The sequence below is a fragment of the Nicotiana tabacum genome, chromosome 12, assembly GCF_000715075.1.
Source record: "Nicotiana tabacum cultivar K326 chromosome 12, ASM71507v2, whole genome shotgun sequence".
In the NCBI taxonomy this organism is placed as follows: domain Eukaryota; kingdom Viridiplantae; phylum Streptophyta; class Magnoliopsida; order Solanales; family Solanaceae; genus Nicotiana; species Nicotiana tabacum.
Window position 1 is genome coordinate 36491131 of NC_134091.1, and position 13525 is coordinate 36504655.

The 13525-nt window shown below is 29.6% G+C and overlaps 1 pseudogene; it reads right to left on the reverse strand.

The window, feature by feature from the left end:
* LOC142167096 (uncharacterized) overlaps positions 1 to 13525 on the reverse strand; it is a 52144-nt pseudogene that overhangs the window by 22262 nt on the left and 16357 nt on the right.

The window sequence follows — 13525 nt, forward strand, 5'->3', positions numbered from 1 at the left end:
TGCAATGTTAGGACCGCAGAAGCGGAGTCTCTTCTGTGGAAGATGGAACACAGAAACAGAAGGCCAGGAAGGCTGTGGATTGCAGAAGCGGGGATCTTATACTGAACCACAAGAAAGATGGGAAATAAATAGAAAAGAATTATTTGCATTATATAAATGTTTATTAGTATTTGAACCATATATAGTTTACAACAGATTTATTGTAAGAACAGATAATACCCAAGTAAAATGGTGGATAACCATAAAAGTACAAGATTCAGTTACAACAAAAGAAATACGCAGACTGGTACTAAATATATTAAACTTTACATTTACAATTGAAATAATCACTACTAACAAGAATGTTGTTGCAGATTACTTGTCAAGACAAAGCTACCCAAACCGACCCAGATAATACAATGGAAAATCTACTCTTAGCCATGACTACACTTTGTAAGAAAGTGGAAAGTATGGATGAAGAGATACAGATAATAAGAAAAACAGCTAGTAGTCAGCAGCATGACCCAAAAAATGCGGAGATAAGACGATCGGAAGTCTCTAAAATTCCAGAGCTAGAAGGTGACGTTGAGAAACACCTAAAAACTCATAACAGTTTGCTAAATACAGTTGCAGGAAGCAGCACAGCTAGCAGTACATCTGCAAAGAAGAAGGAAGAGATTAAACCTAGATACACAAATATAAATATGAACAATTTATTTTCAAGCAAAAAATCATGGTAGTGACCGGAAAAGATGATTAAAATAACTTATTATAATATGATGAATAAGGATAATAGACATAGAGATTAAAAGGAGTATGTTTAGCAAATCATATGATAAAATGAACACCTACTTAATAGATGACGATCTTAGCTATAAAATACTTATACTATATATACTAAAAGATATTAATAATGATGTAAGAAGAATAATCTATGAAAAATTACTCACCTTTGAAATAACAGAAATAATGGACCAAAATTGGACATAATTAATTATACCAGAAATAGATTTATATGAACTAGATTTATATTTCGATAACACATAATGAATAATATATACCTACAATACTGGCAACAAACTACCGACAGTATAAAATTACTAACAAATCTAGTAAAAACTAATATAGAAGAATACCAAAGAACTCAAGATATAGAATATATAGAATATATATTAGAAAGTTTAAAAGAAATAATTAGATTAATTCCACTACAAAAAGAATATTATGAAAAAGCTTTTACATCTGACTGAATTATAAATGAAATTAAATAAAAATAGAAAGGACACTAAAAATAAAGAAATGTACTTGTTATAACTGTGGAAAATTAGGACATATAGCTAAAGACTGTAAAGCACCTAGGAACTTAAAGAAAAAACAAATAACTGAAATCATAATTAATGATGAAGAATATATGCAGATGGAATATATAGATTATGAACTAGATAGTGAAGATAGTGTATATGAAATATCAGATATAGAAGATGAAATAGAAGATGAAATAACTAAAGAAGATGATGAAACCTAATGACTGAAAAAGAAATAGAAGTAATAACACGAGAAGAATATAAAGATGAAGAATCCTCAGAACAAAAAATTATATTTGATAATAATATATTTGAACAAATAAAAGGAAAAGAATTTTTGGCTAACCACGTAATATTCTTCTTTTTGTCTTTTGAACCAATTTTTTATTGTAGGTACTTCAAATATTTTTTCGACACTGAGGTCTAATTCTTTTCCTTTTATTTGTTCAAATATATTATTATCAAATATAATTTTTTGTTCTGAGGATTCTTCATCTTTATATTCTTCTCGTGTTATTACTTCTATTTCTTTTTCAGTCATTAGGTTTCATCATCTTCTTTAGTTATTTCATCTTCTATTTCATCTTCTATATCTGATATTTCATATACACTATCTTCACTATCTAGTTCATAATCTATATATTCCATCTGCATATATTCTTCATCATTAATTATGATTTCAGTTATTTGTTTTTTCTTTAAGTTCCTAGGTGCTTTACAGTCTTTAGCTATATGTCCTAATTTTCCACAGTTATAACAAGTACATTTCTTTATTTTTAGTGTCCTTTCTATTTTTATTTAATTTAATTTATAATTCAGTCAGATGTAAAAGCTTTTTCATAATATTCTTTTTGTAGTGGAATTAATCTAATTATTTCTTTTAAACTTTCTAATATATATTCTATATCTTGGGTTCTTTGGTATTCTTCTATATTAGTCTTTACTAGATTTGTTAGTAATTTTATACTGTCGGTAGTTTGTTGCCAGTATTGTAGGTATATATTATTCAGTATGTGTTATCGAAATATAAATCTAGTTCATATAAATCTATTTCTGGTATAATTAATTCTGTCTAATTTTGGTCCATTATTTCTGTTATTTCAAAGGTGAGTAATTTTTCATAAATTATTCTTCTTACATCATTATTAATATCTTTTAGTATATATAGTATAAGTATTTTATAGCTAAGATCGTCATCTATTAAGTAGGTGTTCATTTTATCATATGATTTGCTAAACATATTCCTTTTAATCTCTATGTCTATTATCCTTATTCATCATATTATAATAAGTTATTTTAATCATCTTTTCCGGTCACTACCATGATTTTTTGCTTCAATCAGTTACCCTAACAGCGCTTCAACTTTGTTTACTTCCCTAAACGGCCTCTCTGCCTACCGGTTTCAACCTTAGGATGCATAGTCTGGGCTTACTTATTCTTAGCATATTTTCATGGCAAACTTACTCAAGATGATTTCTATAACAATACTATTATATGATGGATAATTATAATTTACATGTAAGAGATTATCAGGAATATATTTGTTTAGCTACTCATGATTATAGTGTGACATACCTGTTTTTGTAAGTTCTTGATATCTTCTTGTTGATCCATAGCTTTCATATCTTCTTGTTTATCCATAGCTTTCCTGTATTTTATCTTTGAGTATATTTAGTAAGAGAAGAAAGAGAGAGAGGAGAGAGAATCCCTTGGCCTGAAGATGTAGCCTGTTTTTTATTCATAATTGAAAGTCTATTTAAAGATTACAAAATGACTCTTACTGTTCATGAACGACCTTTACTGTTCATGAGACTGACTCTTACTTTTGTAAAGTAAAGAACTATTTACTTTACGACTTTTACAAAAAACAAAATAACATTATTTAAAAAAGAAAAGAATCTAAATCTTTTACTTTATCTTGTCTGACATAGTTTTTGTCGTCTAGTTTGTCGTCTTCTTCTCGATTATTCCAGTTGTACGTCTGGAACAATGTTATCTTCTCCTTTGCATTTTGAGCATATGTGGTCTGGATATTTGTGACTGATTAGCTTGCAGTATCTTGTTAACAGCTCTGGAGAGATGAAATTCGTCCTTATAGCTCTTGTAGTTGTAGGTTGTTCTGGTTTTAAAAGACTTAAGACCCATTGCCTTAATTCTTCCATATCTGCTTCTCGTACTTCTCTGCAATTTGAATATATCATTGTTTGTTCTCTTGAATAATAACTCCAAATAGCATTCTGGTTTAGGTAGTTGTTTTCTAGTTCATTTAGTATAGTGGATATTCCAATAATCCTTTTATTTGCATAAAAGTCTGGAATATTTATTTTTTCTATCTCTTCTTGTTCTTCTATTCTTTCTGGTATGAGCATTTCTCTTGTAAGTCCGATCTTGATAACTTGTATGATAGGCTTTATTTCTTCATATAATATCTCTGCTGTAGCTGAATAAAATCGTATATAGAATAACGTTCCTTTAGTTATTCTTCTGTATTGCATAAATGCTCTGTGTAACTCCGGTATGGTAGCTATCTCCTGTCCTGTTTGTGTATATACAGTATCTAGTAATCCATAATTGTAGCAAGTGGCTACTAGTTTTGCATTTATATTTGGTAGGGCTATTAATTTATTGTATCCTGTTAGATAATGGGTAATATAATCTTTATTTGGATTCTGGGTAGTTTGGGATCTTGGGTTTTTGTTTAAAAAGTTTTGCATTTTGTGTATGTTGTCTATATATGTACGGGTTATATGGTTGTATATCTTTTTGGCTTGGTTCAAACTTTCTTTGTAGGTATTTATCTGTGGTGGTAGGAATATTTCGTTCTGGGTATTTTGGATATTTTTCTGTGTGAATGGTTTTGAAAATAGATTGTTCATATTTATATTTGTGTATTTGGGTTTAATTTCTTCCTTCTTCTTTGCAGATGTACTGCTAGCTGTGCTGCTTCCTGCAACTGTATTTAGCAAACTGTTATGAGTTTTTAGGTATTTCTCAACGTCACCTTCTAGCTCTGGAATTTTAGAGACTTTCGATCGTCTTATCTCCGCATTTTTTGGGTCATGCTGCTGACTACTAGCTATTTTTCTTATTATCTGTATCTCTTCATCCATACTTTCCACTTTCTTACAAAGTGTAGTCATGGCTAAGAGTAGATTTTCCATTGTATTATCTGGGTCGGTTTGGGTAGCTTTGTCTTGACAAGTAATCTGCAACAACATTCTTGTTAGTAGTGATTATTTCAATTGTAAATATAAAGTTTAATATATTTAGTACCAGTCTGCGTATTTCTTTTGTTGTAACTGAATCTTGTACTTTTCTGGTTATCCACCATTTTACTTGGGTATTATCTGTTCTTACAATAAATCTGTTGTAAACTATATATGGTTCAAATGCTAATAAACATTTATATAATGCAAATAATTCTTTTCTATTTATTTCCCATCTTTCTTGTGGTTCAGTATAAGATCCTGAATAATATCTGCAATGATGTTCTATTTTTTCTTTATCATATTTATATTTAAGAACTCCTCCATAACTATGATTACTCGAATCTGTTTCTACAATATAAGTAAATTTCTTATTTTCATCTGGGAAGTATAATTTTGGTAGTTTCTTACACAATATTTTAATCTTCCTTATTTGTTCCTTATCTTTTTCATCGAACCCATATTCTACATCCTTTTTTAGTTTTTTCTGTAAAGGTTTTAGGTTTTCTGCTAATTTAGGTATATATTCTCTTACTTGGTTTACTAATCCTAAAAATGATTGTAATTTCTTTTTTGTATCTATGTTTTCATCAAGATTGATTACTTTTCGTACTATGTGTGTTTGCATTTTTATTCCATTTTTATCTATTTGTATTCCTAAAAATTCTATCTGATTCTTCATAATTTCTGCTTTGGTTTTGCTTAAGCTTATACCAGAATTTTCTATAATATGTATGAATTTTTCTAATAATTTTATATGTTCATCTTGTGTTCTTGAATATAGTAATATATCATCTATATATACTATACAATTCTCTAGTTGGTTAAAATAATTATTCATAAAATGTTGGTATCTTCCTGGTGCATTTTTATATCCAAATGGTAAAACATTCCATTCATAAAATCCTTGTGGTACTGTAAATGCTGTTAGTTTTTTAGATTCATCTTCTAGTTTTAGATGGTAAAATCCTGATTTACAGTCAAATTTACTAAAGTAATTATATCCTTGGATTTGTCTTATTTTTAATATCTTGTTAGGTATTGGGTAATTATATGTTTTAGTTTTTGCATTTAAATTTCGGTAATCTATAACCATTCTACTTTTTCCTCTTTTTTGTTCACTATGTTTATTTACTATAAATGCTGGACTTGTATGTTTACTATTACTTTCTTGTATATAATTGTTATCTAATAGTTCTTTTATATGCATTTTAAATTCTGCTAAATCATCAAAGTTATATTTTAAGGGTTTTTGTGTTATTATACTATTTTCTTCTATTAATTCTATTTTTATTTTTGTCTTATGTTTATTCCATCCTTTTAGAGGGTTATCATTATATAATTTTTCTAATTCATTCTGGATTATTTTTACTTTGTCTATTGTGAATATAATAATTTCTAATTGAGTAGTTGTATTTTTACTTATATTTTCTAGTTTTTGTGTGATTTTTTCATTTACTCGTATCCATTCTGTAGTTTTTCGTTGTTTATTATTTACTCTTTTTGCTCCTACTTTATTTTTACATGGTGTGGTAAACCACCAGTGTGTTCTTGTTATTATGTGTGGGTATAATTTGTCTAAAAATGGCATTCCTAGTAACATATCTTTCGTAGTAAATTCAAAGTTATATATTTCTTCTATAGTTAATATTTTATCCCATATTTGTATTTTTATATTTTTGGCTTTGTAGTTAATCATACTACCTTCATTATTAAATCATGTTACTACCATAGGTGTTTTTAATTTTTCCCATTTATCCGTTGGTAAACAATTATATTTACATATATTAGCTTCTGCTCCTGTATCTATCATTGGTGTATAGTATCTATTATAATATCCTTCTACTATGACTTTTGCGAGTATATATATTTTCATTCTTCTGTTCTTTTTATTATTATTTTCTTATCTTTGTATGTTATGGTTAATTGCTTATCTCCTAGACTGTATGGTTTTACTTTTTCTAACCATTTTATTCCTAGTGTAATATTTTCATTTTTGTTTTCTTGATATATTTTAAATTGTATTATTAGAGGTATTCCTCCAATAATTATTTCTTTTTCTGTTATTTCTTCATTTATTATTAATTCTTTAGGTAATTCAGGGCATAATTGTTCAGTAGTTATTATTTCAGTTTCTGTTACTAATTCTCTTGTAATATAATTTTCTTCTTGTCCTGTATTTATTAATATTTGATATTTTCTTTGTTCCATGATTCCAGTTATATAGTAGTGGTATGTATTTATTTTTTCTTTTGTGTTTTTTATTAAATTTTTTGGGATTATATATTCTCTTCTTGATGTACTTATTCTTGATGATGTTGGTGTTTCATAAGTTAATTGGTTTGGTATACTTGATGTACTTAGTCTTTCTTTTACTATTTCTAAATCTTCTTCTATGTCAATTTCTTTATAACTATATTCATTATTGTCAATAACTGTAACTATTCTTTCAAACGGGTTTTCTATTTTGATTTTATTAATTTTATTTTTTGCTGTTATTTTATGTTTTGTTGTTAAGACGTATAGATTTTTACATCTAGCTGTAAATATTTTACTTCCAGGTGTTAATTCTATTCCTGATATTTTCCAGTATAGTACTAATGATTTATCTATATTCTTATCGTTTATTGCTATTGAATAATTAGCACTTATTATGAATTTGAATTTTTGATATATGAGATTTCCTTTTATTGCACTTATTATGCTTTTTTCTATAGGTTGTATTATTCTATCATCTGCTAAATATATTTCTATAGGGGTATCTATTCCTTCCCTAAAACATGCTTTTATTAGTATTTCAGTTCCTCCTAGGTGTACATATTTAATTGGGTTTTTTGTTTTTATGTCTTGTATTTCTTTATTTATTATTCTTTTATTTATTATTGGTATTTTGGCTTTTCCTTTTGTATATTTACAGTCAATTATATGTTCTTTTTGGCTAACCACGTAATATTCTTCTTTTTGTCTTTTGAACCAATTTTTTATTGTAGGTACTTCAAATATTTTTTCGACACTGAGGTCTAATTCTTTTTCTTTTATTTGTTCAAATATATTATTATCAAATATAATTTTTTGTTCTGAGGATTCTTCATCTTTATATTCTTCTCGTGTTATTACTTCTATTTCTTTTTCAGTCATTAGGTTTCATCATCTTCTTTAGTTATTTCATCTTCTATTTTATCTTCTATATCTGATATTTCATATACACTATCTTCACTATCTAGTTCATAATCTATATATTCCATCTGCATATATTCTTCATCATTAATTATGATTTCAGTTATTTGTTTTTTCTTTAAGTTCCTATGTGCTTTACAGTCTTTAGCTATATGTCCTAATTTTCCACAGTTATAACAAGTACATTCTGTTAGTTTCTTTTTTGGTCTAAACGGTCTTTTAGCCTGATAATTTTTTACATAATATCTTTTTCTTGGTTTTTTATTTTTATATTTTGACTTATATTTATTATATTTCTTTGTTTTCCATTTTTTATTATATTTATCTGTATCTGTACATCCGAATTGTGGTGCAGTTTTATTTTTACAACATCTTAAATTTTTTATTAATATTCTTTCTATTTTTGTTTCTTCTTTATATTTTTCGCATAACTGTACAAACCATTGTTGTAGAAATCTTATCCTAGCTCCTAAAGTATCTGTTACTCCTGCTTCATTCCAGTCTTTTATTATTTTAGAATTAAAAGGTTCTGGTAATTTTATGAAATATAGTTTTCTTATTTCTTTGCCTTCTTCTGTATTATATGTTCCTTTATAATAATATTCTCTAAATGCACAAGTATATTCGTCTATATAGCACATATTACATATTGCTAATTTTGTTATTAGGTTTCTATTTGTTTGTTTTTCCTTATTTTGTTCTTCAATTTCTGTAGTCATACTACTAAATTCGTTTCTTATGGCTATTTCATATTTATATAATATTTCTATATTTGTTGTTGCTATTTCACCATTAAATTTTTTATTACTTTTTAAGGTATCTATACTTTGTTTTGTTAAATTGTGCAACCATAATTTTACTGTTCCTATGAGTGTTCTTTCTATATATCCTGGTGTTTCTGTCATTCCTATTTTATTATCTACCAATTATTTAGATAAATATCCTATCCATAGTTGGATTGTTTTATTTATATCTGCTACGCAATCTAAATCTAAAAAGTTATATTGTTCAGATATTGGTTTTGGTGTCCATTTCCTATTTAGTCTACTATCCCATAGTGTATTATTTCTATCATGTTGTTCATAGTTAGCTGTATAATAATTTGGGTATAATCCTTTTGGATTTTTTACACCTGATGTACTAGGTTTTTCATCCATATCTACATCTCCTGTATTTATTTCTACATTTTTTATTTTTTCTATATTTTCTAAAAGTTCTGTATATGTTTCACTTATTTCACTTGATTCTGACTTTTGGTCATTTATATTGTTATCTATTTCTTCAATTCTATCTATTTCATCAATTCTGGGAATTTCTTCTGGTTGTAATATTTGTTTAAATTTATTTATCTCATCTGTTAATTCTATTTCTTTATTTTTTTTCTCTTTGCTTGTTTTCATATAGTGCTTTTAACATGTTTAATTCTTTTTCTAATGTTATAATTTTTGTGTTTTTAGTTTCTTCTAATTATTGTATTTCTCTGTTTGCTTGATTTTTAATAATTTCTATTTTTTTTTCTTATCAATTTCTTCATTTTCTTTACTTATTCTTGTCATAGCTGTTAAGCTATCTTCTAATCTTGCTGTTTCTTTTTCTATCATAAGGTATAATTGGTCTCCTATTTTTTTATATCTTCTGCCTAAATTTGAAAATATTATTTTTATTTTCAATCCATCTTGATTTTCATATGTTTTTTCGTCTATGGCAAATTCTTCTTTGTTCATTTTTAATCTATAGATTCTATGGGTTCAACTATTAAGATTTTTAGCATTGAACTGATTGTATTTTTTAAGTTATGGGTTTAGATCTACTATTTGTGTAATTTTAATAAATTTTTACACCTACTTTATGAAGATAGAGATGTTGTGTCCGGTCGGTAGATCCTCGACTCAAAAAACAGTGAAACTAAAGCATAAACAACTACGATAACAAGGTAGCAGGGTAATGGAAGAAACACAAACTTGTTCGATAAATTGAAGAAATAACAGAGTGATAAAAGATCATATGTGTAACTATAAAACAGCAGCAGTTAACCCGCACACTGTGATACAATATGATTGGACAGTAAACATATGTCGCAATCTTAGCTTTCAAGATATAGCAATTTATAAAATAAATATTAAAATAACTATAATCCATTCAAGAGAATAATGCAAAAAGAGATAAACCTAGTTTTGAATTCCTCCATATAAAGCAAGGAACCTACATTCAGTTTTTTTTATTATAATTCATACCTGCCTGACATCTCGGTCATAGAGCTTTTGCCCACGCTCTAGACGGAGTACAAACAAAGAAGACCAATAAACATGAAATATCACAAACGGTCTAGAGATTAGAGAGAACACTAAAAATAACAAGGTATACAATTAATTAGAGAATCTATTAAATAAATAAAAACTGAAATTACGATTTGCCCCTATAGTGACTGGCCAAATATTTTAAAGCTACCGGTCAATGGCCGGATATTGATGTAAAGGGAGAAAGATGCCTAATGTTGAAAGTTATGGGGGAGGTTCATTTTTAAGGGAAAGTTCGGGAGGAAAAATGATTTTCACCCCATGTAATCTCCAATAAATGTTGGGATCGAGGGACTCTAACTTTGTTAGTGACTCAAGTTCTGTAGGAATACTACTGTTACGATCCAAAATCCAACTAGCCATGATGGCACCTAATATCACCCGCGAGGTAAGCCAAATAACACAATCCGATTCAATTAATATTAAACTGACTCTAATACACTCCCCAAGGACTGGTAGTACAAATCATTAGCTTCTAAGATTCAGAATTTACAAAGATGGTGTGAAATAAAATAAATCATTTGTTTGTAAATACATGAACATATTTTTAAATCTAAAGCTACCAAGATCAAGAGGCAGCTATGACCGGAACGCAGGTACATCTCCAATGCCAGCTCCCGCCATACACAGCAACATCAGCATTCAAAATCTGCACACAAGGTGCAAAAGTGTGGTATGAGTACAACCGAGCTCATGTACTCAATAAGTAACAAGTCTAACCTTAGGTTGAAAATAGTGACGAGCTTGTCCAAAGGCCAGAGTCCATACCAATAGCCAGTAACAATCCATAACAATATAATTAAAGCAGCACAGGTAATAACTCAATGATAAAATGCTCAACTCATTTGCACTTCCGGATAATAAACATTTCTTTTCAATTATAACAGTAAAACTCAATTCTTTTGCCGAAATCATTGAAAATATGAGTAATTCTGAAATCTGTAATTTTTCTCAAAAACTTTAACAACAGATAAGAAATTTCATTATCAGATGGCATGAGAAAAAATGCTTCTCTATGCCTACATATCAAGTATGCATGTCTAATGCAATGCAGCACAGTGATGAACTCATGTACTCACACTCTCAGAGTACTCAATCTCACTGTCTCGTATTTCCACCCATGACGCTCACTATTCAATACACTCAGTCACTCGGCACTGTACCGGGCAGATCTAGCCCAAATATAAATAATAAGGCAACTCCATGCTCTGGGAAGATCCATTACGAATATAAATATCAATTGCGCTCACTGTGTGGGGTGCAGACTCTGGAGGGGCTCCTTCAGCCCAAGCGCTATAATTCGCACGGACAACTCACGTGCTGCACGGACAACTCACGTGCTGCACGAACAACTCACGTATTGCACGGACAATTCACGTGCTATAGTATCAATATCTGGATCCACACGGATAACTCATGTGCTATAGTATCAACATCCTCACACACGGACAACTCACGTGCTATAATAAGCCAATATGGCTTGCTGCAGCGTGCAGCCCGATCCCATAATAATAAATTATATAAAGCCAATATGGCATATTACGGAGTGCTGCCAGACCCTATAAATATCCTCACAATCAGGCCCCGGCCTCACTAAGTCATCAATCTCTCCAGTCTTTCGGGCTCAAAATGTCATGAAAATCAACCCAAAAATAATAATATGATGTATCAATAATTAGCAACAGACTGAGATATGATATGAAATGAATTAACATAACTGAGTATGAAATTATAATTTAAAAAAATAATTCAACAATAATATGACCTATGTTGGTCTCAATAATAATGGCATATAGCCTCAGCATGATTTTTAAAATGATTCTCAACTCAATTTCTTTAACACATGAAAGTACATGGATAATGCCAAGATTATTTGAGTACAAAATTCTACGGAATCAATTACGTTACAAATTTGCACGGTGCACGCCCACACGCCCGTCACCTAACATGTGCGTCACCTCCAAACAATTCATATAACATGTAATTCAGGGATTCATACCCTCAGCTCCAAGTTTAGAAATATTACTTACCTCATACCGTGTAATTCTTTATTCCAATAAGCCTTTTCCTCGCGATTCGGCATCCGAACTCCTCGAATCTAGTCACAAATAATTCGATACAATCAACACAAGGTGTAAGAATCAATTCCATATGAAAATGCTAAATTTTACAATAAATCCGAAAACGTCAACAGTGGGACCCACATCTCGTAACCTGACAAAATTTATAAAATATGAACGCCTATTCAAGCACGAGTCCAACCATACCAAATTTATCAAATTCCGATATCAACTCGACCTTCAAATCCTCAAATCTTATTTTCAAATCCCTAGGCCCAAATTCTTGAATTACAATTCAAAAACACGTAATCTAGTCGGAATATTCGATGATAATTCAATATTATTGACTAACAATGATCACAAGTGACTTACCTCAAGATTTCTCATGAAATTTCTCTGAAATATCGCCCCAAGCCGTGTTCTTTCGCCCAAAAATGTTGAAATAAGCTAAACAAACAAAACTTCTCAATAAAACACTAATCTGGTCACTAAAAGTCCATTTCCCGTCACTAAAGGTCCGCACCAGAACCTGCTTGCACCAACAATTTATTATTTCACTAAAAAGGCTCTAACTCCATCATACAAACTTAGAATTCGACGATTCTTGTTCCTATGAGTCACAAATAATAATACGAACCTAGTCGTTCAATCTAAACTCAATTTGGAGCTCATTTGCTCAATGCGATACCAAATTTGTTCGTTAAACAATTAACTCATGTTTCAAGCTAAAAACCCAATCGTGACTTGATGAAATTAGACCAAACATTCCAGATCATACCTATAATTCATTATCAAACTCCCGAAAGTCTCAAAATCGAATATCGATCTCTAGAACTAAAAATGGACCTTTGGATCATTACATGCTTATGCTCAAAACACCAAACTCTTCCAAAACTCATCTGAGCCATATGGACCCCAACCAAGTATACTAACAAGTCCCATATCATGACACGAACGTAGTCGATGCCTCAAATTACATTAAACAACACTAAAACACGAATAGCACCACAATTCAAGCTTAATGAAAACTAACGAATTCCAAATTCTACATTAGATGCCGAAACCAATCAAATCAAGTCTGATTGACCACAAATTTTGCACACAAGTCATACATAACATAACTGATCTATCAAGATTTTTAGAACTGGATTTCAACCCCGATATCAATAAAGTCAACTCTTGGTCAAACTTCCAAACTTTCCATTTCCACTTTTTGCCATTTCAAGCCAAAACCAACTACGGACTTCCAAATAAATATCCAGACATACTCCTAAGTCCAAAATTACCATACGGAGCTATTGGAACCATCAAAACTCCATTCTAGAGTCGTTTGCACAAAAGTCAATATTCGGTGAACTCTTTTCATTTAAGCTTCTAAACAAGGATTGTTCTTTCAATTTAATCAAGAATCATCCGAAAACCAAAGCCGGTAATTCACACAAGTCATAATACACATTATGAAGCTGCTCAAGTCTTCAAATTATTGAACGAGATGTAAATGC